Source organism: Saccopteryx bilineata, chromosome 10 (genome assembly GCF_036850765.1).
Source record: "Saccopteryx bilineata isolate mSacBil1 chromosome 10, mSacBil1_pri_phased_curated, whole genome shotgun sequence".
Lineage (NCBI taxonomy): Eukaryota > Metazoa > Chordata > Mammalia > Chiroptera > Emballonuridae > Saccopteryx > Saccopteryx bilineata.
In genome coordinates this window covers 44885870-44911216 of record NC_089499.1, presented here as the reverse complement: position 1 = coordinate 44911216, position 25347 = coordinate 44885870, and the positions used below count along the sequence as shown (strand labels likewise).

The 25347-nt window shown below is 42.4% G+C and overlaps 1 protein-coding gene and 1 long non-coding RNA gene across 4 annotated transcripts in view; one reads left to right on the top strand and one right to left on the bottom strand.

Moving 5' to 3' along the window:
- The window catches only part of ZBTB38 (zinc finger and BTB domain containing 38), a 73239-nt gene extending 68448 nt beyond the window's left edge, over positions 1-4791 (bottom strand). Inside the window, exon 1 of the mRNA XM_066244906.1 lies at positions 4731-4791. The gene's annotated coding sequence lies outside the window, so the exon portion shown is untranslated. The remainder of the gene's footprint in view (positions 1-4730) is intronic.
- LOC136314264 (uncharacterized) overlaps positions 1-25347 on the top strand; it is a 69959-nt gene that overhangs the window by 11924 nt on the left and 32688 nt on the right. Inside the window, exons 1-2 of one of the 3 annotated variants that reach the window (XR_010727289.1) lie at positions 7866-7975; positions 8471-8542. This is a non-coding gene — a long non-coding RNA (uncharacterized lncRNA). Of the gene's footprint in view, positions 1-7865; positions 7976-8122; positions 8300-8470; positions 8543-25347 lie in introns of those variants that run through there. The other 2 variants (XR_010727290.1, XR_010727291.1) reach the window with 2 other exon arrangements.

The window sequence follows — 25347 nt, the reverse complement described above, 5'->3', positions numbered from 1 at the left end:
GCCTCAGGCTCTGAGGATAGATTTGTGGCCTCCACCTCAGGCTCTAAAAAATGGCTCAGTTGTTGAGCAAAGGAGCAACGACTACAGATGGGCAGAGCATCACCTCCTAGTGGGCTTGCCGAGGTGGATTCCAGTGGGGACAAATGTGGGAGTCTTTCTCTGCCTCCCCTCCTCTCACTAAAAAAGGGGAAAAAACCCTAGTGATTTTTATTTTTTATTTTTTAGAGTCAAGGAATTTGCCTCATGTAGAATGAAAACTGAAAGACCTCTTAGGAGTTCAGCGCAGCAGTGACCCAGCTGCAGCGAGAGGACTCACAGAACAGACAGACTGAGGCTGGTGCCTGGAGTGAATTTTGAGCTACACTCTCTTTTGCAAAGTACCTTGGCATAGACGATGACAAGGAATTTGAGTCAAGGACAAAGTCCTTTTCTCTAGTTACTACTTTCCTGCTACATTCAGGGATAAAAGACTATAGGATCTGGGACATGGAGGAAAGTTCACAGTTGAAATGACATCCTTACTGCTCTTGGACTGAACTCATGCTTGTTGCCTCTGTGTATAATGCTCCCAACCCTACCCCATAACACCAAGCAGGCCCATATCAGTCATGATTAGGGATTCTGGACAGATGGTGGGCTCCATTCTGGTGTGAGAGCACCACCCAGGGTCAATGTTTTCGTGGAATGGTTTCAGAGCTTCCTTGGGCCAATGCACTGACAGCTCCAGAGAATGCCAGGAAGCAAATACTTTTTGGCAGGGAGATGGCTCAAGTCCATCCTCTTTTGCAGATTTCAGTGAATCCTGGGTCAAACCTCTCTCTGATAAGATTATAAGCCTTGGGGTTAGGCCTCTGGCCTAGACTCAAACCTTTCCAAATGTCCTTGAAATTTTTATGCTTTGGCTCATTAGAAAGTGGTGCTAAGGCTTTCAGATAAAAGTCAATTTAGAAAGACAAAAACAAAAAAAATTAAAATAATGATACTTAACAATATTAACAATAGCAAAAGCTAAAACACTAATGCTGATGATAATTACAGTAATTATTTTCATTAACACCTTGACTTGACATGCGTTTTTCTAAGCCCAAACCACTTCACATTTATTATCTTAGTCTAACAGAATCTCAGTTTTACATTTTTTTTTTAAAAAACTACCATTTCAGAGGCAGAAGGAAGCTTTAAAGTTCTGACAAAAAAACAGAGGCTTTTTGAGTTAAAAACAGAACCCTGAAGTCTCAGTGTGGTGTTTTCCAACTTCATTCTTGACAAGAAATCAGGGGATTTCAGCATGAGAAATTACGAAGCTCTATTACCATGAATTCTTAGCTTTGGTGAATATGATGCGACCTTATTGCAAAATTCTCTAACAGGAGTAATAGAACATTTATAATGCTGACCCACAGTAAGAAGAAGGTTTGTACTTCTGTGCTGTAAGAACTATAAAACCTCTGGGGTAAAAAGAGCCAACAGGTCTGTAGACACTGCCTGTGTCAGTCTGCTATGCTCGTCACACATCTGTCCATCATGAATCCACAGGGCTAGGCTAAGCTCCTTGGATGACCAAGGCTCTGAAAAGACAATGGTGCTCAAAATTTGAACTATACCCCCCTCATGTGGAATTAAAAGTTTTAAAATAATACAATTAAGGAAGCTCAAGAAAATCTAACTTTTCCCATGGTATCTACTTCAATGATTTTTGAAAATGTTAAAGATTTAAATGTTTACAAAGTGTATACTTATAACCCCTACCTGTTTGTGTGTCTGTGAAGTCACTCAGCATGCTGTACCAGTACTGTGGAGGGGTTGTGTTGACAGTAGCGGAAGTCTGATTTGGCGATCGCACACCTCTCTCTGGCATGCTATTCAGCTAAACATTAGAAATCAGGAAGTTGGCCCCACCCCACCCTCTCCAGACACATACTCAGACGTCAATTCCTGCATACTAAGTGCTAGAAGGAGTCATTATCACGTGGCAGTTGAATGGACCCTGACATTTTGCCTCTTTGACTGTGGCCTTTGGCTCTGCCTCTCTTGGTAGACTCCGTTAGGCTGGGACTTTCAACAACAGATCATCCCCACTTGGCTCCAGCTTTCGAAACCTGGTACTCGTTCTCAACTTACTTGTTTGGCTGTACCCATCTGGTCTTCTCTTAGGCTTACTCCACTAGCCCAGCCATGTCAGTAGACTTTCAGGACCCACCAACCCAAGAAAATGAACTTTCAGAGGTTGTAGTGTTTTTGTAATACATCAATTTGTTATTCCATTCCACTCCTCCATAGCCCACTTCAGATGGGAGGGGACTGGGCCAAGGCCAGGCAGCAGTGACAGGAAAACTGCATCAGGCTCCATGAAAGGCTGCAAGGCTGTGTCAAATCAGCCAGTAGCTGGCCTTCCGGCACAATGGACAATGTATATTCCACTGTGGGTGTGGGTGCCAGAGATGCTCAGTCTGTGATAAAATTCAATCAGAAACCAGTGTCTAGCCAGATATTGACAATATAGCTAGAGAATTAGGTACCAGATAGCTCAGGAAAAGACTGTAGCCCATTTTCAGTATCTGTGCTGCTGAAGTGAGCATATATAGTCCATTTTTACTGAAGGTCTTTAATGATGCCTTAGGGGCATTATATGGCACCTGCCATGTGGTTTCTGCTATTTATCTGTGAGGGAAATACTGCACTAACACCAACAACAGTGAGAAGGCTACATAAAATATAAAATTAGTTTCCAGGTTCTCCAAACACAACTATAACTTTAGCACTCATTGTTTCAGTAAACATTTCAAAACTTTTCCTGAAAAGAAAAAGCTAGAATTATATATCAAATCCTTAGGGTAGCAATAATCTTCCCAGCTTGAGCCTTTTTAGTCTACTTTTAAATGTTTCCCTAGTGCCTGACCAGGTGGTGGAGCAGTGGATAGAGCAGGGGTCTCAAACTCAACTCAGCATGTGGGCCGCAGAGCAAGATCACAGCTGCTTGGCGGGCCGCACTAGGTCTACAAAAGGCAACTGTTACACAACACTTTTCTCACTGCAGTTGAAAACAAAAAAAAATCAGTACAACAAGCACAATTGTACATGCAGTTTACTCAGTGTCACAAAATGACCAGAAACTGTAGTTTGCACCACAACTGCTGTTAACTAAGCTAATATCTAGCTAGGATGCTAGAGAAATGAAAAATACAAGTAGGCCCCTAGGCTTACTTAATTTTATTCAAAATATTTTGAACTTCGTGGATTAGTCTGCAGGCTGCACAAAATTGTTCGGCGAGTTTGAGACCCCTGGGATAGAGCATTGAATGGGGACACAGAGGACCCAGGTTTGAAACCCCAAGGTCACTGGCTTAAGCACGGGATCGCTGGCTTGAGCATGGGATCATAAATATGACCCCATGGTCACTAGCTTGAGCCCAAAGGTCGCTGGCTTGAGCCCAAGGTCACTGGCATGAACAAGGGGTCACTCATTCTGCTGTAGCCCCCCGACCCTCCATCAAGGCACATATGAGAAAGCAATCAATGAACAACTAAGGAGCTGCAACAAAGAGTTGATGCTTCTCATCTCTCTCCCTTTCTGTATGTCTGTCCCTATCTGTCCCTCTCTCTGACTCTGTCTCTGTCAAAAAAATGATAATAATAAAAATAAATGTTTCCCTAATACTTGGTGTGAAGATTCTATCTTAGGCGGGGATTCCTCCCCTCCCTTTCTCTGCATTCTCCTCCACCCCATTAAAAACTGTGCCAAGGTCTGGAGCAGATCAGGCAGGGGGGTAGCTTCTAAGAGCCCTTAGGAGCAGAACCAGGAACTTCCTATAGCCCACTAGGGCTCAAAGTTGGGGGAACAGAATTCTGTTGGACAGTTCCAACTAGCATGACTAGATCCAGGACCAGGAGACAAAGCCAGAAAGGTCCTACTCCAAGAGGAGGACCCTGTAGGGAAACATAGGGGAAGAATGTTCTTCCTGGTTCAATGGCCACTGGCACATAGCTCATGGAAAGGCTCAGGGTGACAGAGGCATCTTGAAAAATTTTACCCACTGCTCCTTGTCCACACAGCTAGGTGTTTCCTAAGAGTGTCAGGGAATTCTAAATGTCTGATTTTTTTTACTTCTCCCACTGCTTCATTTTGCTAGCTTACCTTGAGCATCTCTAAGTTCCCAATTATGCTGGGCCAGGGAGGACTACCACTTCTCCAGAAACTCTCCCCAGCATCCCGGGGAAGTGGCTTCCCCTACCCCCCACCCAGGGACTACATTTCTCAAACCCCTTTGCAGTCAGATGTGGTCATGTGAAAGTTTCAGTCAACTGAATATGAGTAGAAGTGATGTATATCACTTCCAGGTATGGCTCATGAAAACCTCCTATGTGCATTTTTTACATTCTTCCTCTTCTACTGGGAAATGAAAACAATCCCAGATGACCCTGAAAACCACATGCTGCAGAAGGTGGAGCCTCTCTCAATCTGTGTTTCTGAATGTGTAAAAGAGAGTTATCCCACTAACTTGCACTGTCATATGAGCAAGAAATAAACTTCTATTTGAACCATTATACGTATTTTGGTCTACGACAGCAATTAAACTATCCTATTACATATCCTTTTTGATACTCAGCTGTTATCATTATGTGCAGAAGTCCCCAGGTTTTCTCCCTTTTTCTTAAATCTTACTGCAAACCAAAAGAACAAAATTAGTAAACTTATATTTAAGCAGCCATTAGGGATAAATGGCACTCACCAAATTACTGGTCACAGTATTCAGATCTTGCAGCCAGATGAAGAGTAGTTTAGCAGAGCCTCACTTCAAGCAATCTGATATATTAAAATAAAACAAAAAGTAAAATATAAGACCTACAAAGCAGATATATTAGAGTGAGATGGTTAATATCTAAACGGTATAGTCAGTTTACAAAGGAATTTACCACTCTTCTGCAGTAAATGACAAGTTTCCCCATTGCCTTTAAAATAAGAGTTATTTTTGCCTGGTCTGTGGTGGCATAGTGGACAGAGTGTTGACCTGAAATGCTGAGGTGGCCACTTTCAAATCCTGGGCTTGCCCGGTCAAGGCACATATGATAAGCAATCAATGAACAACTAAAGTGAAGCAACTATAAGTTGATATTTCTCGTCCCCCCCACCACTCTTCTCTCTATAAAATCAATAAATATGATCTTTTTTTTAAAGAGTCATTTTTAATATCCTCCCCCATTCATCATTATAAAACAGAATTTATAAAGAACAATTCTACTGGACTAGAGTAGATGCTGACTCAGGGAATGACTCTGGAAGTCAGGAAAACTGGGTATGATTTCTATGCCTTATGTGCGCTGCAGTTCTTACATACACATTAAAACTTTCCTCTTGGGAATTTAGCTTTCTTGGGTAGGAACTTCCAGAGCTTGTAAAATTATAGGCTATGCAAAGACTTAAGATATTTTTATAGGTAAAGTTAAAACAGACACCAGAGATACATTATAACGTCTTTGTGTTTAATGTCATCTCAGATGTCACAAGAAGGAATGAAAAAAGCTGTCTGTAAACAGGGCAATGTGACAATGGAAGTACCCACACCAGGACAACCAGGAACACATTCTGTAAAGGCAGCAGGCTGTGGATGTTTTCTTACCAGAAGTGCCATCTTTTACCAGATTGTGTGAAAATATTGTTTGACAGCACAGGGCACCTATTTGCCTAGAGCAGGGTTTATTTTTGTATCTGATTACTCAGTATAAGATCCAGGAAGCAAACAGTTTAGAACTCTGAGCAAACATTCTGGCCGTCCAAAACAGAGCGCTGGGGTGGAAGGAAGAAGAGGGTTGATGAGGGAAGGCTAGACTTAAGCCATTTCCCTCAGGGTTTCAAGCTTTAGTGTGTGTATATATATTTCTGAGAGGAAATGTGTTCCTGTCTGGGCCTGTGGAGAAGAGAGAAGACAGGTCCCTTTGTGCTGAATTTGGAGGGTCTCCTAAATGCAGCGCCCCTCCCCCCCTGGACTGGGGCCTGCCAAGCCTTAGGTGTCAGGGAACAAGATGGCGCCCCACCGTGTAGGGCACTGAGTGAGGGGGCCCAGGGTGGGCCTTCACTTACTCAGAGGCGCTGGCTCTTCTGAAACCCAGACGCTGCCAACTCCTTGGGCTCAGGAGTTATAACCGCTTTCCTGCTCTGTGTTCTTCTCGTTGAAATCAGCTCCACATATTTTTCTGGTGATGTTACCCATTCTGACTCCTTACATTTTGAAAGGTGATCTACAAGTGAAACCTTCCATGAAGCTTAAAAAATAAAAATAAAAAAGAAGAGAAAAAGAAAGGTGTGCTGTGGGGAGATGGGGAGGAAGAGGAGAGAGCAGTTGCCTTCTTAATTTGAGATTTGCTGCAGCTGCGAGTGCCACTCCCCAGTCGGTTTCCTGGCTGCAGAGGGAGGCCAGTGGCCGGGCGTGAGTGACGTCAGGGTCAGGCCTGAGTCATCATCAGAGGCCGGGCTGCCCTGCCACTCGGAAGGGGACAAAAGGAACCTTTGATGTCCAGGGCCCTCCTCTCAGCATACTCGTCTGTACTGAGCAGCAGACCAGGAGAACATTCCAGCCGCTTCCCCACCCCCGGCCATCCTTTCTACTTCCGGAACAGTCCCAGGCCGATTCAGCAAGGCCTCTCCTAGGGATGTCACTCTCCTGCATGGCAGAGGCATGGCTGCTGTCTGTCAAAGAGAGAAGCAGGGGAGGGTGTTTCTCTGGGGATTTCTCACCTCCCCGCTTCCTTGTGGTGCTCTCTAACCCAGGGAGTCGCGGTGGTATTAAAAGAGATGTGGAAATGCAGATGATGTTCTTGTCACCCTCCCTGAGCAGTACGCAGTGGTCAGTGTCTATTCTTGTCTGCTTTTGTGCGATGGTACTGGGCTTCAGTTCTCTGTTCTCTGGATGCCAGCGTAAGCTTGCACTTCCTGGATTTAAGAGGGCACTGCTCTAAAAGGGTATTTATATCCCAGTGCCTGGCAGTGGGCTCAGTAAGTACATGATGAATGAATGAACGATTATTTTAAAATAAAACAGTACAAAACATATATTGAATACTTACAGTGAATATTCGATCTTCTGTGCCAAGTGCTTCATAAAGATTATTTCATTTATTATTATGAAAAAGCTGTAAGGTAGGTGCTATACTGATCACAAAAATTAGGGGATATTGTATCACTTCATATTCATTTTGAAATATCCCCTAATTTTTGTGAGCAGTATATTATTATCCCCTGTTCTCTAGGTGAGAAAATGAGCTCAGAGTGATTCAGACACCTCTCTAAAATTTCACAGCTAGTTAGTGGCAGAGCCTGGATTGTCTGATCTCAAATCCTGTGCTCTTAACCACTATGTTGAGTGGCTGGAGTGAGTGAATGAATATTGATCAAGGGCCTGTCCATCTGAGGGAGAATAAGGGTAAAGATGGGGCCTGAAACCAAATTTTTAAAAAAACAGTGAAGCAATTAGGGATGATCTGTCTAGGGTAGTAGGCCCTGTGCCTTCTTAATGGGTCAACACTGGGTCTAAGGGTTGGTAGGATATGACAGTGACAAGGAAGGCAAGTCTGTCATCAGGTCCAAGTGAGGATGAGAAGCTAGAATGTGAAGACAAGTTGTGGAGGCCTGGTGGCGTGTGCTGGGTGCGAGTCCCAGCGCACAGCAGGAGGGCGTACCGAAGAGGTGGAGGTTTGGGGCAGGCAAACAGACTACATGACAGTGCTCTCAAAGACTGAGAACTAGAGAAAGCTTTGGAACTGTGACATGGTTTCAAAGCATAAGGCGGGGCTGGATGTGACAGGGAACAGAGCTGAACCTTACAATGGTACGTACTGTCCTTAACACTGTCCTACCAGGAACCGGCTGCCTTTTTTGGACTGAGTGAGAGTGCTGTCAGTGGCTGTGCTCACGCCAAGGTGAGGAGGGCAGTGAGAAGAGAACATTTGCTTACCAGCCCAGGATAAGGTGATTTTTGAGGTACCTTCTCTCTCTGTGGTTTATGATTCTGTGATTTGTACTTTTCCACAGTTCTCCTAGGATAAGTGCCTCATTCCAAGAGAAAGAAAAGCCAGGAATTTCCAGCCCCTTTTGGAAGGGGGTTAGGGATGTGTTGGTGGCCTCAGTATTGCCACTTCATAGCTTCCCTTCCTTCTGTGGGGCAGATGTCTCTGATCATAGGACCCCTTTCGTTGGCTCAGGAAATCAATGTAGTTACCTTGTGCTGGGAACTCTGCTAGTTGCCACTCTGAGGAATTAAACTTGTGCTGTGGGGCCGGACTCCCCAGCAGGTGGAATCAGCAGGTGAGTTTCAGAAGGGAGAATGTCACAAGCTTTTAATCAAGGGAGCAGCAACAACTAATCAGGGTCACTGTCAATATCCACACAGAGCCTGACCTTGGGCCAAGGAAAGCGCTTTAAGTTCCAGGCATTTTTGGCAGAAGGCTTGTTTATTCTTTTCTTCTCTCTCTACAGAAAATGCTTCTGGGCACCTCCCTGCTCTGTTTCCCTGAGGGTTCAATGGCCTTGCTTGCTTCGCATACACAGGTACTTATTTCTCTAATAAGATGATCAGAGGCTGATTATTTTTTTCAGCTTCTCTTGTGGGACCAAGACAATGCATTGAGAAGAAGAAAGGATAAAAAGAAATGATGAGTAAAAGCTTAAGTGAGACACGGATCCTTGCACTGTATGCTCTTGGGTTGGTTCAAACAGAGGATAAAATTCAGAGAATTGGGCAAAACATCTATTTAGGGACACAGAGAAGGAAGTGATGAAATCTGTAACCTCTACTCCACCTGGAGAACCTGCCTCCTTTGTTATAACAAATACAGCTATACTGATAACTGTAAAAAATAAAATTAAACATTTATAGGTTTAGGAATTCCTTGGAAGACTTACTTATACTTGCTGCCTCCAATGTCTTTCAACTCATTCACTTAAAAAAAAATTACTAAGATATAATTTATAAGGCCCTGGCCGGTTGGCTCAGTGGTAGAGCGTCGGCCTGGTGTGCAGAAGTCCCGGGTTCGATTCCCGGCCAGGGCACACAGGAGAAGCACCCATCTGCTTCTCCACCCCCTCTCCTTTCTCTCTCTCTCTTCCCCTCCCGCAGCGAGGCTCCATTGGAGCAAAGATGGCCCGGGCGCTGGGGATGGCTCCTTGGCCTTTGCCCCAGGCACTAGAGTAGCTCTTGTCGCAGCAGTGCGACGCCCCGGAGGGGCAGAGCATCGCCCCCTGGTGGGCAGAGCGTCACCCCCTGGTGGGTGTGCTGGGTGGATCCTGGTTGGGCGCATGTGGGAGTCTGTCTGACTGTCTCTCCCCGTTTCCAGCTTCAGAAAAATACAAAAAAAAAAAAAAGATATAATTTATATACCATAAAATTAACTTATTTGAAGTGTGCCATTCAATGGATTTTAATACAAGTATTTACAGAATTGTGTGACCTGTAATCTAATTATAAAACATTTTAATCATCCCAAAAAGAAAGCTTGTACCCATTATCATGCCTCCTTTGCCCCCATCCCCAGCCCTAAGCAAACATTAATCTTCTTTCTGTCTCTATAGATTTTTCTTTTATGGACATTTCATATATATGGAATCAGACAATATGGTCTTTTATGTCTAGCTACTTTCACTTAGCATAATGTTTTTCAAGTTCATTCATGTTGTAAAAGATATCAGTACTTCATTCATATTTATGCTCAAATAAAATTCCATTGTGTAGACATACTACATTTTGTTTATCCATACATTGATTAATAAACATTTAAGTTATTTTCCTTTTGGCTGTTACAAATAATATTGCCATAACTGTTTGAGTACAAGTATTTGTATGGACATGTCTCTTGGGTAGATACAAAGGAATAGCATTGCTGGATCATAAGGTATTTTAACATTTTGTAGAACTGACAAACTGTTTCAAAGTGCTGCACCATTTACATTCCCATTAGCGATATGTGAGAGTTCTGATTTTTCTACATCCTTACCAACACTCTTTTTAAAAGTATTATTTTTTAGTAAAGGATAGTTGAAATGGGATATTGTATTGGTTTCAGATATACAACATAGTGACTTGCCATTTATATACCTTGTGATGAGATCACTACAATAAATCCAGGAACCATCTATGCCTTATAAACTTATCAAGATATGGCCTATTTTCCCTACACCATACATTACAGTCTCATGACTTATTTATTTTATAACTGGAATTTTGTACCTCTTATTTTTCTTTATATTTTTCACTCATCACTCTACTACCCTCCCCTCACCAACATTCTTATTGTCTCTTTTTGATTCTAGCCATCCTGGTGGATGTGACATGGTATCTCATTTTGACTTTCATTTGCATTTCTCAAAGGATTAACGATGTTGAGCATTTGTATATCCTTTTTTGTCAACCTGCCTATTCAACTCCTTTGTCCATTTTTAAATTGGATTATTTGTCTTTTTATTTTTTGAGTTGTAGGGATTCTTTATATATATCAGATAAAAATATATGTTTTACAAATATTATCTTCCTGTCTGTGGGTTGCCATTGCATTTTCTTTATGGTATTCTTTGCAAGAGAAAAGATTTATTTTTATTTATAAATTAAATTTAATGGGGTGACATTGATCAATAAGAGTACATAGGTTTCAGATAGAGGTTTCTATAGTATTTGAACAGTTGATTATGTTGTGTGCCCATTGCTCAAAGTCCAATCATTTTTCATCACCGTATATTTGTCCCTCTTTACTCCCCTTCCCCCATTCTCCCATTCTCCTCCCCTGGTAGTTTTTTATTTTGATGAAATTTTATTTAAAAAGTTTTTAATTTTGATGAAGTACAACTTACCACCCTTTTTTTTTTTCTTTTAACTTGTGCTTTTGGTGTCATATCTGAGAAACCATTATCTTTAACCTAAGGACATAAATAATTATACCTGAGTGTTTTTCTAAGAGTTTTATCGTTTTAGTTCTTACATTTAGATCTGTGATCCACCTTAAGTTAAATTTTATGGTGTATGTTAGGGATCTAAATTATTCTTATCATGTAGATATCGAATTGTCACAAAACCATTTGTAGAAAAAAACTATTCTCACAATAATTCTGTACATCTAAAATTGTTCTAAAATTAAAAGTTTATTTTTTAAAAAATAGTATATTCTCTCCCCTACCGAGTTGTCTTGGCCCCTTTATCAAAAATCAACTGACAATAAATATATATATTTATTTATTTTTTTTGTATTTTTCTGAAGCTAGAAACGGGGAGAGACAGTCAGACAGACTCCCGCATGCACCCAACCGGGATCCACCCAGCACGCCCACCAGGGGCGAAGCTCTGCCCACCAGGGGGTGATGCTCTGCCCCTCCGGGGCATCGCTTTGCTGCGACCAGAGCCACTCTAGCGCCTGGGGCAGAGGCCAAGGAGCCATCCCCAGCGCCCGGGCCATCTTTGCTCCAGTGGAGCCTTGGCTGCGGGAGGGGAAGAGAGAGACAGAGAGCAAGGAGGGGGGCGGGGTGGAGAAGCAAATGGGCGCTTCTCCTATGTGCCCTGGCCGGGAATCGAACCGGGGTCCCCCGCACGCCAGGCCGACGCTCTACCACTGAGCCAACCGGCCAGGGCCAATAAATATATTTTTTAAAGATTTTATTTATTCAATTTTCAGAGAGGAGAGAGAGAGAGAGAGAGAGAGAAAGGAGAGGAGCAGGAAGCATCAACTCCCATATGTGCCTTGACCAGGCAAGCCCAGGGTATCGAACAGGCGACCTCAGAGTTCCAGGTTGACACTTTATCCCACTATGCCACCACAGGTCAGGCCTGACAATAAATATTAATGGTTATGTCCGGACTCTTATTTCTATTCCATTGACCTAGATAACTGTTGTCATGCCAGTATCACGCTGTTTTGATTATTGTACTTCATAATAAGTTTGGTAATCAGGAAGTATGAGTCCAACCACTTTGTCCCTTTTTAAGATTGTTATGGCTATTCTGGATCTCTTGCATGTACATATAATTTTTAGAATTATTTTTCAAGTTCTGAAAAACAGCTGGGATTTTTTTTTTTTTTGTATTTTTCTGAAGTTGGAAATGGGGAGGCAGTCAGACTCCCACATGTGCCCAACCAGGATCCACCTGGCATGCCCACCAGGGGGTGATGCTCTGCCCATCTGGGTCGTTGCTCCGCTGCAACCAAAGGCATTCTAGCGCCTGAGGCAGAGACCATAGAGCCATCCTCAGCACCCAGGCCAACTTTGCTCCAATAAAGCCTTGGCTGTGGGAGTGGAAGAGAGAGACAGAGAGGAAGGAGAGGGGGAAGGGTGGAAAAGCAGATGGGTGCTTCTCCTGTGTGCCCTGGCTGGGAATCAAACCCGGGACTCCTGCACGCCAGGCTGATGCTCTACCACTGAGCCATCCGGCCAGGGCCCTCAAGCTGGGATTTTAATAGAGATCATGTTCTATCTGTAGATCAATTTGGGAAGTATTTTCATCTTAACAACATTAAGTCTTCTGATCCATGAATTTGGGAAGTCTTTCCATTTATTTAGACCTTTAACTTCTTTCAACATTTTGTAATTTTCAGTGTGCTTCTTTTTATCTCCTTTTGTTAAATCTCACTGTAAGTATTTTATTCTTTTTTTTTTTCTTGGTATTTTTTCAAAGCAAGAAGCAGGGGAAGGCAGACAGACAGACTCCTGCATGCGCCCAACTGGGAGATCCACCCGGCATGCCCACCAGGGGGTGATGCTCGGCCCATCTGGGGCAGTGCTCCACTGCAACCAGAGCCATTCTAGTGCCTGAGGTGGAGGCCATGAAGCCATCCTCAGTGCCTGGGCCAACTTTGCTCCAATGGAACTTTGGCTGTGGGAGGGGAAGAGAGAGATAGAAAGGAGAGAAGGAAGGGTGGAGAAGCAGATGGGTGCTTCTCCTGAGTTCCCTGGCCAGGAATCGAACCCAGGACTTCCACACGCTGGGCTGATGCTCTACCACTGAGCCAACTGGCCAGGGCCAGTATTTTATTCTTAATTGATATTATAATCTTTGCTTATGAGAGATTATACTTTGGAGGCTGAAAGACCTAAATTTAGTCCTGGCTCCACCATTGCTTAGCTGTATAACCTTAAATTTACTTAGTCTGTATCAGCTTCCCCCTTTTTTTTTTTTTAATTTGAAAAAAGGAAATAATTTATCACCTCATGAGTTTGTTAGGCAGATGAAGTAAGATAATGCTTACCTAACCTATTGAAATCAGGACCCACATGGGCCAGTCTTAGGGTGGTGTAATCTAAGAAACCCAGTCTAGTCACCAAAAAATAATTTTAAATTAACTCATATTTAAGTGCCTCTCTCAAATGCCATATGGAGCCCCTGCAATCCGTCCTGACATGCTTTTTCCCATCTACCTAAGCCTCTTACACTCCATAACTTCAGCCTTCCCTTCTTTCTCCCAAGCTCCTTGCAAAGCTTTTTCTCTAGCCCTAACCAGTGTTTCTCTAGCCTCCTTCTGCTCAGTACTCTTTCTGATGAGGCAGGAAAAGAAATAGACTAAGCCAGGACTCTTTTTAGTGGGTAGGAAATAAAAGAAATTAAGAAACATCAGACTTAATTTAAGTCCCATCACTCATATGAAGTGCTTAGTGTAATGTCTGATATATCATAAGGGCTCAATAAATGTTGGGGTTTTATTTTTGTTGTGATGGTGGTTACATTATGCTAGGAATTTTCAACTGGTGTGCTGTGGCATACTAGTGTGCCGCAAGAAATTTTTAAAACATGTAATAGCTGACTATTTAGTCAGGGGCACCGACCTCTTTTCTTTTAAGTTGTCAAATGAAAAAATGACAACAGCTAACACAACACTAGCCATCTTGTGTGACTGAATAAAAATTATACCTACTTTTTTTGCCAGATTGACAAAAAATATATATTTTGTTGTGTCGGAGAATTTCAGTTATTTAGTTTATATGTGCCATGAGATGAAAAGGTTGGAAACCGTTGCATTGTGCCCATCTATACTTAGTGTTAATGATGTGGGCTTTAGATCGTGACTTCTGAGATCTAGCCTAGACGCCCATCCTCACTCACTCAGATGAATTTGGGGTTGTTGCTCATCTTTCTTCCTCTTAAATCATTTCTCAGAGAACCACCACTAGAAAATTTTGTAAATCTTGAGATTTTCTCTTTCTTTCTTTTTCTTTTAGCATGGGGGGGGGGGAAGAGGGAGAAGGACAGACAGGGACAGACAGACAGGAAGGGAGAGAGATGAGAAGCATCAATTCTTCATTGCAGCTCCTTAGTTGTTCATTGATTGCTTTCTCATATGTGCCTTGACAGAGAGTCTCTCTGCAAAGTGAGTGACCCCTCGCTCAAGCCAGCAACTTTAGGCTTCAAGCCAGCAAACTTTGGGCTCAAGCTGGTAACTCTGCATTCAAGCTGGTTTCAAACCTGGGTCCTTAGCCTCCCAGGCTGATGCTCTATCCACTGCACCACTACCTGGTCAGGCATGTCTTGAGGCTTTCTAGGCAGTGTTTGCGGACCTATCCCCTATTTCCGCCACCCCTCCTCCCCCAGAACCCTATGCTTCCTCCTCTCCTCTCACAAAATCTTCTAGTATAATGCTTTTAAAACTGCAGGTCAGGACCCATTGCTTATTGAGTCAGAATCGGCATTGGTTCAAATGACAAAATAAAAGAGAACAGAAAGTCTCCAAGTGCATTTTAAGTTAAGATTTTTGTGTCAGTTTTGTAATATGTGTGTGAGCTGGGTCTCTTCTGTGAAATATTTTTCTTACTGTGGTTCAAGGTTTAAAAACATGTTTTAAAAGTAATATTGGCCCTGGCCAGATAGCTTGGTTGGTTAGAGCATCGTCTTGAAGCTCAGAGGTTGTTGGTTTGATCCCCGGTCAGGGCATATATGGGGACAGCTCAATGCTGCCCCCTCCCCCTTCTTCCCTCACTGAAATCAATAAATTAAAAACAAAAACAAAAATTTTAAATGTAGTGTTGACAGAGATCTTCTCTTTCATTACAGTATTAAAACAATTCAGAAGAGCATAAAATAACACTCCACCAAGTGGTCTGTCCATTTTGATGTGGATCAAACCTTTAAGTCACAGGGATGAAGCTCCAGCAGCAGTGAAGGATTTGGGGACATCAAAGCCTTTTCCTGTGTTTATAACACTTGGTGGAGGAATAGGTTTGTGGATCTGCTACCCCAACCCCACCAATACCACCTCTTAGCCATCACCTCTTATTACTCCGACAATATCTGCAAATCCACATCCTGAACTTGTGTGGGGGTTGTCTATTTTCTAAAACTCACATACTCTTATCTTATTTGAGTCTCACAATATCTCATGAAGTTGACAGGTCAGACCCAAGTCCCTGCTTGACCATTAACTTATGGTGTGACCTTAATATAAGCAAGTGACTTAACTTCTCAGGCTACCTCCTTAGCTCTATTATATATGACCAGAAAGGTTAAGAGGCGTGGCCAACATCACACAGCCTGTAAAGTGGCTGGACCAGGAAGAGAATGAATTCTTTCACCTACCAGCCTGGTTGTCCCACAGCTGTCTTCATGTGGATGCATACCTTTTTTAGAGATATAATTCATCTTACTGCCTTGTGAAGAATGTTTAAAAGCAAAGAACATTCTGCTCCCACCAAATCTAAAAACACAGATTTTTATGGCACGAAGCACAAAGACAAATAGCTAGCTCCTCATGCCTTGTGGTTAAAGGTTATCACTGTTAACAGGGAAGGCTATTTATTAAGGGCCAGGCCACGGGAATCAGAGACAAACAACCAAGTCCGCAGGAGAGGAAAACAAAGTCCCCTGAGTGCTCTGCTCTGTCCTTTGTGTTGCAGTGTCCCCTCTAGTGGCTCTGGAGCAAAACAGCTTCTAGAAAACATGTTTATAGATTCAGTATTGATGCAATCAAAGAGTGCTGGTGCTTTAACAGAGTAGAGAAAGCACTTGGTTGAAGATCTTTTGTCATTGATAAGAAACTGAATACTGGAGCAGTGGTTTCTCCCCAGGGAACATTTGGCAACTTCTGCAGACATTTTGGCTGTTATTTGGCCAGGGGGTGGGGATGCTGCGGTTACCAAAAAGTAGAAGCCAGGCATGCTGCTAAATGTCCTACAATACATAGGACAACTCCCCACAACAAAGAATTATCTGGCCCAAAATGTCAGTTCCAAGGTGGATTAAAGAAATGGTGTGATCTACCCTTGGACTTGCAGCACCCCCCCACCCCCGGCTTTATTAAGTTATAATTGACATATAACCAAAGATTTGCAGCCTATTCATAGCTTTTGGCAGCTCAGGTAAGTGCTCTCTCTTTTTTAAAATTCTCTTAATATGCTTTTATTAGAATTGTGAAAAATTCAAAAGTAATACATGCTTATAATTTAAAGCAATATAATAGAAGACTTTCTATCACCCCTTCCCATAATCAATGTTAACATCCTTGGTGGTTTATTAGGTTGGACTATATCATTTCTGAGTTACAAAATGGCAATGTCCTCCAGTTATATTTAAGATGTTCATCTACTTCTCCATGTATACTCCGAACAAGGGAATTCTTTTGATTTTGCTTATTGTATAAAAGTTGAATTAATAACACACATTACTTTATAACTAGCTTTTTCTATTTGATAAATTGTGAATACTTCTTCATATAAAAAGTAAGGGCCTCGATGGCAACAGGAGTAAGGGGTGGGGGGAGGGGGGAGGGGGTGAAGAAGGAGAGAGGGGTTGGGGGAGGGGAGGGGCACAAAGAAAACCAGATAGAAGGTGACAGAAGACAATTTAACTTTGGGGGAGAGGTATACAGCACAATCAAATGTCAAAATAATCTAGAGATGTTTTCTCTCAACATATGTACCCTGATTTATCAATATCACTGCATTAAATTTAATAAATAAATTTAAACATTAAAAAAAAAAAAAAAAAAAGTAAGGGCCTCCTGGCCCCAGCCAGTTGGCTCAGCGGTAGAGCATCAGCCTGGCATGTGGAAGTCCCAGGTTTGATTCCTGGCCAGGGCACATAGAAGAAGCACCCATCTGCTTCTCCACCCTTCCCCCTCTCCTTTCTCTCTCTTCTGCTCCTGCAGTCAAGGCTCCATTGGAGCAGAGTTGGCCCACGTGCTGAGGATGGCTCCATGGCCTCCACCTCAGGCACTAGAATGGCTGTGGTTGCAATGGAGCAATGGCCCAGATGGGCAGAGCACTGTCCCCTGATGGGCATGCTGGGTGGATCCCGGTCAGGCACATGGGGGAGTCTGTCTCTCTGCCTCCCCACTTCTCACTTCAGAAAAATAAAAATAAAAATAAGGGCCTCCTGTATGTTTCTAGAAGTTTGCAATGCTTAGTTCTCTGGCTCCAACAAGCTAAGATCGCCTATGGCAGGGCATTACACGACACTGAATCACATGGTATGTGTCTTTAATATACATCTCTTTGACACTTGAGAGTTCACACTTTCACAGAGAGCTTGGCTCAGGATCAGAATCTTCTATAAGCCATGCTATCTAACTAATAATAAATCAAATCTTTTCATTGCCTTTATACTTATTATTATGGAAACTTTCTAGTTATATCAAGTAATATTGGTTTTCTATTGACTATGGTACTATAAAACTTCATTTTATAACAAATTTACATGTGCTGGTTAATTTTATGTGTCCACTTGACTGGCTCACAGGGTGCCCAGATATTTGGCTGAATATTATTTTGGAGTAAGTCTGTGAAGGTTTCTGGGTAACATTAGCATTTGAATTGGTAGTCTGAGTAAAGCAGATGGGCCTCCTCAGTGTGGGTAGGCATCACACAATTTGTTGAGGGCCTGAATAGAGCACAAAGGCAGAGGCAAGAAGAATCTGGCCTCTCTCTGCCTGGCTGCTGGAGCAAAGTCACCAGTATTCTCCTGCCCTCAGCCTGAGACTTCCACCATGGGCTCATCTGGGTCTCAGGACTGCGCCACGGGCTTTCCTGGGTCTCCCGCTTGCTGATGGAAGGACATGGGTCTTCTTAGCCTTCACAATAGTGTGAGCCAGTTCCTCATAATAAATTCTCTCTTCTTCCCTCCCTCCCTGCATTTGTCTATGTGTCCTATTCTGTTTCTCTTGAGATCCCTGGAGCCAACTCAAATAAAAATGTTTTCTGATTGATTTAAGTTTGGGCAAGATGAGTATCAGTACTAACCAAACAAATAACACAGTTCTTACAAAGGGCAAAGAAGATGAACAAATAATTTGTAGGAAAAAATAGAAATGACAAAATATCATATAACAGATGTTCAATATCATTAGCATCATATGAGAACAATACAATGAGGGTCATTTCCCTTCAGAGAGGCAAATATGGAAAAGATTGAGACTCCACAATTGTCAAATGTATCGGAAAAGAGCTCATATAAACAGTAGTGCTGCATGTATATTAAAATACAGGGTGGGTAAAAATAGGTTTACAGTTATGAGTACATGAAACACAGAGTTTATTCTTGTATTATTACTTATTATTGTATTATTTTCCATAAGAACTATAAACCTACTTTTGCCCCACTCTATAAATATAATTTTTTTCAAGAGCAATTTGGTAGGCTCTAATTATTTTCTGCAATGAACAGGTAGTACATTCATAATGCCCAAGTGACCTTTTAAAAAGTAACTCTTAATGATTAATGAAGAAAATCTCAAATACTTTTTTTTCCAATTCCCCTATTCTAAGACGTTTATATAAAACACACTTTTAAAGATAATTTTCAGGTTGCTTACAACACTGAGTAAGATGTCTGGCAGTGATAATCATCTTTAAAAGCCCTGCTCTAACGATTTATTTTTTAAAATTCTCTATATTTGTCTGGAGCAATATTAGCCATGTTACCTGGCTACTTCATTTTGTGTGTATGACAGAGACAGAAAGACAGAAAGAGGGAGAGATAGGGACAGACAAGAAGGGAGAAGGATGAGAAGCATCGACTCTTTGTTTTGGCACTTTAGTTGTTAATTGACTGCTTTTTCACATGTGCCTTGACTGGGGGGCTACAGCAGAGTGAGTAACCCCTTGCTCAAGCCAGAAACCTTGGGCTTCAAGTCAGAAATCTTTGGACTCAAGCCAGAGACCATGGGGTCATTTCTATGATCCCACGCTCAAGCCAGCCACCCTGCGTTCAAGCTGGCAACCTCAGAGTTTCGAAGCTGGGTCCTCTGCATTCCAGTCCGATGCTCTATCCACTGTGCCACCTTGTCAGGCTCCTGGCTACTTCTTAACATGGTGAATAACCCACTGAATGACTGTAAGTGAAGAGGAGGAGTGGGGAAGGAGGGATGGTACAGGGTGAAGGGTGAAGGTTAGGGAAGGAGAAGGAAGAATGGGAGGAGCTACTATGTCCTGATTTCTCTCTCCCTGGCTTCCGTCTATCTAGATTCAATTGTATAAATGATTTTTGTTTCCCTGTTATTTGGTTGAGCTTTAATATAAGGTTGAGACTTAGAATGTATAGAGTTTTAACAATCTTTACAGTCAACTGAATACCCAGACTTTTCCTGAGCCTGGCATATTCCTTTATTCCACTGTCCATCCTAAATAGGGCCTTATCAAGCCCATAACACCTTTCTTTATGTGAATTAGAAACAGTATCCCTGCAAGAGCAGCCCACGCCAGGCTGCGTGGCACTATGTGGGCCCCTGTGCTGGCAATCCTGTTCCTCACACCAGCCGTAGTCCAACTGCCACACAAGAAAACTTTGCAAATTGACATTTCCTTATTTCTAATGGTCACAGGACACAGTGGCACCTGCTATAGTTCATGCTGCAGACACATGGCTCAGGTTTCTTCCCAAGGCTTCTCCTTCTAAGCAGCCATTGAGATTTCATCAGCAGTCTGTTGTTAATGCTTTTAGTGCCCCCCACCCCCACCTACACCACACACACGCACAAGCACACCCCTCACAGGCTCAGTGTTCACCCAGGAAACAGAATGTCATGGAGAAGTTAACTGTATCTCATCCTTTTACTGCTGAGCCTTTATCAGCAAAAAAGAATGATAAGGTAATTTTCTTCTTGGCCTTGAGTTTTAAGTTTTAGACGTCCCTTCCTCAGGGGAAAAGAAATGGCCCTTTGTACTTCAGTATTAAAGACAGAAGTTTGCCCTGGCTGGTTGGCTCAGTGGTAGAGCATTGGCTCGGTGTGTGGAAGTCCTGAGTTCGATTCCTGGGACTTCCCCCTCCTCATCTTTCTTTTCTTTCTTTCTTTCTTTCTTTCTTTCTTTCTTTCTTTCTTTCTTTCTTTCTTTCTTTCTTTTTTCTTTCCTTCCTTCCTTCCTTCCTTCCTTCCTTCCTTCCTTCCTTCCTTCCTTCCTTCCTTCCTTCTTTCTTCCTTTCTTCCTTTCTTTCTTCTCTCTCTCTCTCTCTCTTCTCCTTCCACAGCCATGGCTTGAATGGTTGGAGCAAAGCTGGCCCCTGGAGCTGAGGATGGCTCCATGGTCTCACCTGAGGAGCTAGGAGTTACTGAGGTCAGTTACTGAGCAATGGAACAGCGGCCCAGATGGGCAGAGCATTGCCTGGTAGGGGGCTTGCCAGGTGGAACCTGGTTGGGGCACATGTAGGAGTCTGTCTCTGCCTCCCTGCCTCTCACTTAATAATTTAAAGAGAGAGAGAGAGAGAGAGAGAGAGAAGTTTCTAAGCCCTAGGATAAAGTCCCTCCACTCAAACTTATTCAGAATCTAGATTTATTAAAAATTATTCAGGATGAAGGAGACAATTGCTACAATTAAACAAGAGAAGTGTGACCGTGTGACCCAGCCCCATGGTGGCTTCCCTGAGATGAAGAAGTCAGGGAGTGAGTGAGTGAGTGTGTGTGTGTGTGTAGGGGTAGTGGGTGCAGGTTTCCAGGATGGCAAGGGTCTGTGTAAGCCCATCCCTGCATGAATTCATGTGGAGGCTACTTAAAAGCCCGTGGAAGCTGGACACCTACACTCTCTTGCTTGAGAGCCTGGATGAGGGTTTCCGTGGATAATCTGTGGCCAGTGGAGAGTGGAGTGCAGCATCAAAAGCCTCTCTATGGTCCTTCCAGGGCCCTCCCTGACTGGCAGAAAAGGTTACACAGGAGTTAGCAGAAGAAGCAGTGGTAACCATGGTACCCACCATGGTCTATACATCAGGATACCCTTGCTTTCCTGGGCCCATGAAGGCCTGGGAGACAGGGATAGGGAGACCCTGTACAGTGGTCCCTTGTCTATCGCAGGGGTTAGGTTCCAGAACCCCCGCGATAGGCGAAAATCCGCAAAGTAGTGACCTTATATTTATTTTATTATTTATATATATTTTAAGTCTTTATAAACCCTCCCCACACTCTTATAAACCTTTCCCACACTATTATTAACCTTTCCCACACTTATTTTGCATATTTTACCACAAAATAATTAAAATAATAATATATAAAGATATCCATATACCGCAAAATCCCACTATAGCAAAAAAATCTGCGATACATAATTAGATATATACAATTTTAAAATCCGCAATACAGTGAGACCGCAGAAAGTGAACTGCGACATGGCAAGGGACAACTGTAACCCTAGTATTAAACTCTTCCCCAATCTTGGGTAGTAGAAACTAGAAGCCAAGTGTAGTTTTTTTTTTTAATCTTTTTTTTTTCTTTTTTTCTTTATTCATTTTTAGAGAGGAGAGAGAGAGACAGAGAGAGAAAAGGGGGGAGGAGCTGGAAGCATCAACTCCCATATGTGCCTTGACCAGGCAAGCCCAGGGTTTCGAACCGGCGACCTCAGCATTTCCAGGTCGACGCATTATCCACTGCGCCACCACAGGTCAGGCCAAGTGTAGTTTGATTTTAGATAAACATAGAAATATGGCATGATTTGTACCTGGGTATTGTGCAGCAATCCATACCTATTACCTACATTTTTCTCCATAATGTAATCTATAGAATCTTTCCTTGGAAAGAGAGGGGCTTCTGCATTTTGAGCAGAGCTTCCTTAATTCCTTCTTCTCATCATAATCTTCACCTCTTAGAAATACTCCCTTGTCTAAAAAACATATACAGTTTAGTTTATAATGTATATATTTAACTTAGTGGAAACATGAGTTCTTCAGATCTTCCCAAATGCCCTAATCCACATTAAAAAATAGAGAAACAGATCTTCAAGAAGAATCCTGAAAATGAAGCCTGACATTGGGCCCACCAGCCTAGACCTAGATTCTGATCATACTGACAATTCTCCCAGTGAGCAGTAGGAACCAATTGTGAAAAAACTAAGTGAACTATGAGACCTTAGGCAAATGGATCTTGTTCTTTTGACTCCAGGTTTTTAAAGTAACATCCGTACACAAAAAGGCAAAGTACTAAGCACTCTGGAGAAACAGAGAAGTAAAAGACATGGGTCCTTCCAGGAGGAAGGCACCAGCTCACTGGAGATATAAGACTATGAACCATGAAGTACTCAAGGGGGTCTGGGTTGGTACGTGGGACATGAGGAGCTCAGAGAGCCAAAAAGACTGGACAAGTCAGGAAAGTCTTCCTACAGAAAGGGTACTGGGAAAAAACCCTTGCCTATCCAATTTCCTTATTTTAGTTGGCTGAGAGAGAGAGTTAGACGGTTTAAAGGGCTTGAACAAAGGGATAGAGGTGAGAATGGTCACTGCTTAATAATGAGGTACACAAAGCATGTTGGGAATAATGGGGAATACATGGAGTTAGGTCTGGAAGGTGGGACCAGCTAGTAGATGAGTTTCAACATTGAGTTGAGAGGTTCAGAGACAAGGCAGTTGGGTTAACAGCATAGAATTGCATGATGAGTGTGGAATTTAAGGAGGATTAGCAGGCAGCACCCATGGGAGATACCAAGCATTAGAGGTTCTCTGGGTTGTTAATAATTTCTTTGTAATAGTGCTTATGGTATTTTTTAAAAGTTGACTTTGAGATGAAAGTATTATGTGTGTTTGTGTATAGAACTTCTAAAGATGTTTATACCTTGATACAACTTAATCTGAACTATTAGTAAGAGAAAATGAAGGAATTACTGACTCATATAATCAACAGATGTAATCAGGAAAAGCTGTGTTGAAGAAATTTGGGTGCTAGCATAAGACCAGGTGCCCACGTACCAACTTCATAAGGAGGTTATGAAAAACTGCAGAAATTAGATAAAAACCATGTTGTTCTACAAGACCACACTTGCAGAAAGAACAACTGGAACGTCCCTAGAGACAACTTCTGGAGTTCAGGATACTCCCAAGAACCCCTCTAAGATAAAGACAGCATTATACCTGGGAGCAACCTCACTGCACTCAATGTCTGATTTTGCCATGTTCACTCATTCATTCACTCAAATTCACTCATTCATTCACTCAGATTCACCCATTCATTCAAATACCTGCTCACAAAATTAGGGGATCAGGGAACATGCAGATACTCCAGTACTTTCAGCCTTTTGTATAGTGCATTTTCACCAATGAAATAAAAGTTGGTTTTGCATCTCATTTGCATAATCGAACAACTTTCTCTGACTTGTCCTTTGCTTTTCTGATGTTCTTATTTAATAAAGAAAGATCAAATGCTTCTTTTTTTATTGCTTCATATTCATTTTGAATTATGCCCTAATTTTTGTTAGCAGTATATTTGTATTTGCTAAGGCACTATAAAAGTTGCCAACTTCAACAATGAGAGACAAGGTCTCATTAATTCAGAGAAAGAGACAGGCATGTACACGAATGATGGCAGTTCAGAGCCATTGTTTTCTCTTTCCTTCCTTGTCTGTCCCCTCTCCATCTCCCCTACCCTCTGAAAACAGAAATATTTGTTGTATTGGTAGGTGATTGGTTCTCAAATTTCCTCCATGAGTTTCAATGTCAACTTTTACTTTTTGTTTAGTAACATGAGCAAGGACATTCAATGAGAAGTTTCTAGAATTCCTTACTTTTCCTTTCCTTCTAAGGGGTGTGGGTTGGAGGAAGGTTCATGGTTTGTCTGAGCTGAGGTAAGGGATGCCAAATGGAACAGGCTGGGGGAGGGGGATCACCCTTAGTGTATAGGGATCAGATCTCCCTGAAAGAAGAGAAGATTAGGGTTGGGTTAGGGAGTGGGGATTGGCTTGGAGGAAATAAAGGAGGGGGAGGGAGGAAGGAAAACAGTAAAAATGATGGAGACAGATTGAGGATGAGAGGAAGAGAGAGAGGGTCTGACTGGTCCTGGTCATCAAAGGGACAGGAGAAAGCAACTGTTGTCTCCTTGGAGGAAGCTTTGCCATGAAACCCCTAACCAAGACCCGCACTATCCTATTCTTTAAAGTTTTTTGGGTATGAGTGGGTGGGGGATGGGTTATTTGTTATTGTTTAGTACAATTTTTTTTTTAGTACAAATCAGTACTAAGACTGAAGACTACTTAGTCTATTATTTGGGGACATTCATGTTGCCCTCAGTTTTGAAAATCACATTTCCTCAGACTTTCAAAAAAATTTTTTAATTCATTTATTGATTTTAGAGTGAAAGGAAGGGGGGAGACAGAAAAATTAATCTGTTCCTGTATGTGCCCTGACCGGGGATTGAACCCATATCTTTGTGTATTGGGACAACATTCTAACCAACTGAGCTATCTGGCCAGGGCTATGTTTTGTCAGATTTTCCAGTGAGTCAATGATATGACCTATGGCTGCAGCACAGAGTGGTCCTATTCAGTATGGCCACCCCTCCATCTGAGAAAGTATAGGCTACACCAGGGGTCGGGAAACTATGGCTCACAAGGACACCTGGAGGACAGGGACATGGATGTTTGCATCCCCAGAAGGAAGCAAGGTTCCAGGATTGTACTTCCCCAAGATGACCACATGACTCCTTCCTCACTTCCCTCAGGTCTTGAATGAAGCAGCAACCCTCCTCCATACTCCCTAGCTCCTTTTTCCTGCTTTACTTTTCTTAATCACATATCTATATCTAGGTCTATATACAAATATCTGGCTTCATTCCTCTCCTAGAATGTAGGCTCCATGAGGGCAAGGGCCTTGTCGATATCTTGGGCCTAGGACTGTGCCCGGCATAAATAGTTCTTGAGTAATGGGATTCCTGGTAGATTATCAGGTCCTTGGTCAATGTGGAACTGAATTAAAGAATCAGAAGTGCACTTCTAGAAACATAATCTTGCCTGACCTGTGGTGGCACAGTGGATATGGCGTCTACTTGGAACACTGAGGTTGTCAGTTCAAAACCTCAGGCTTACCTAGTCAAGGCACATATGGGAGTTGATGCTTCCTGCTCCTCCCTCTCTTCTCTCTAAAACAAATAAATGAAATCTTAAAATATATTTATATAACCTCATAAATAAGGCTTTAACTTTGTTTGTTT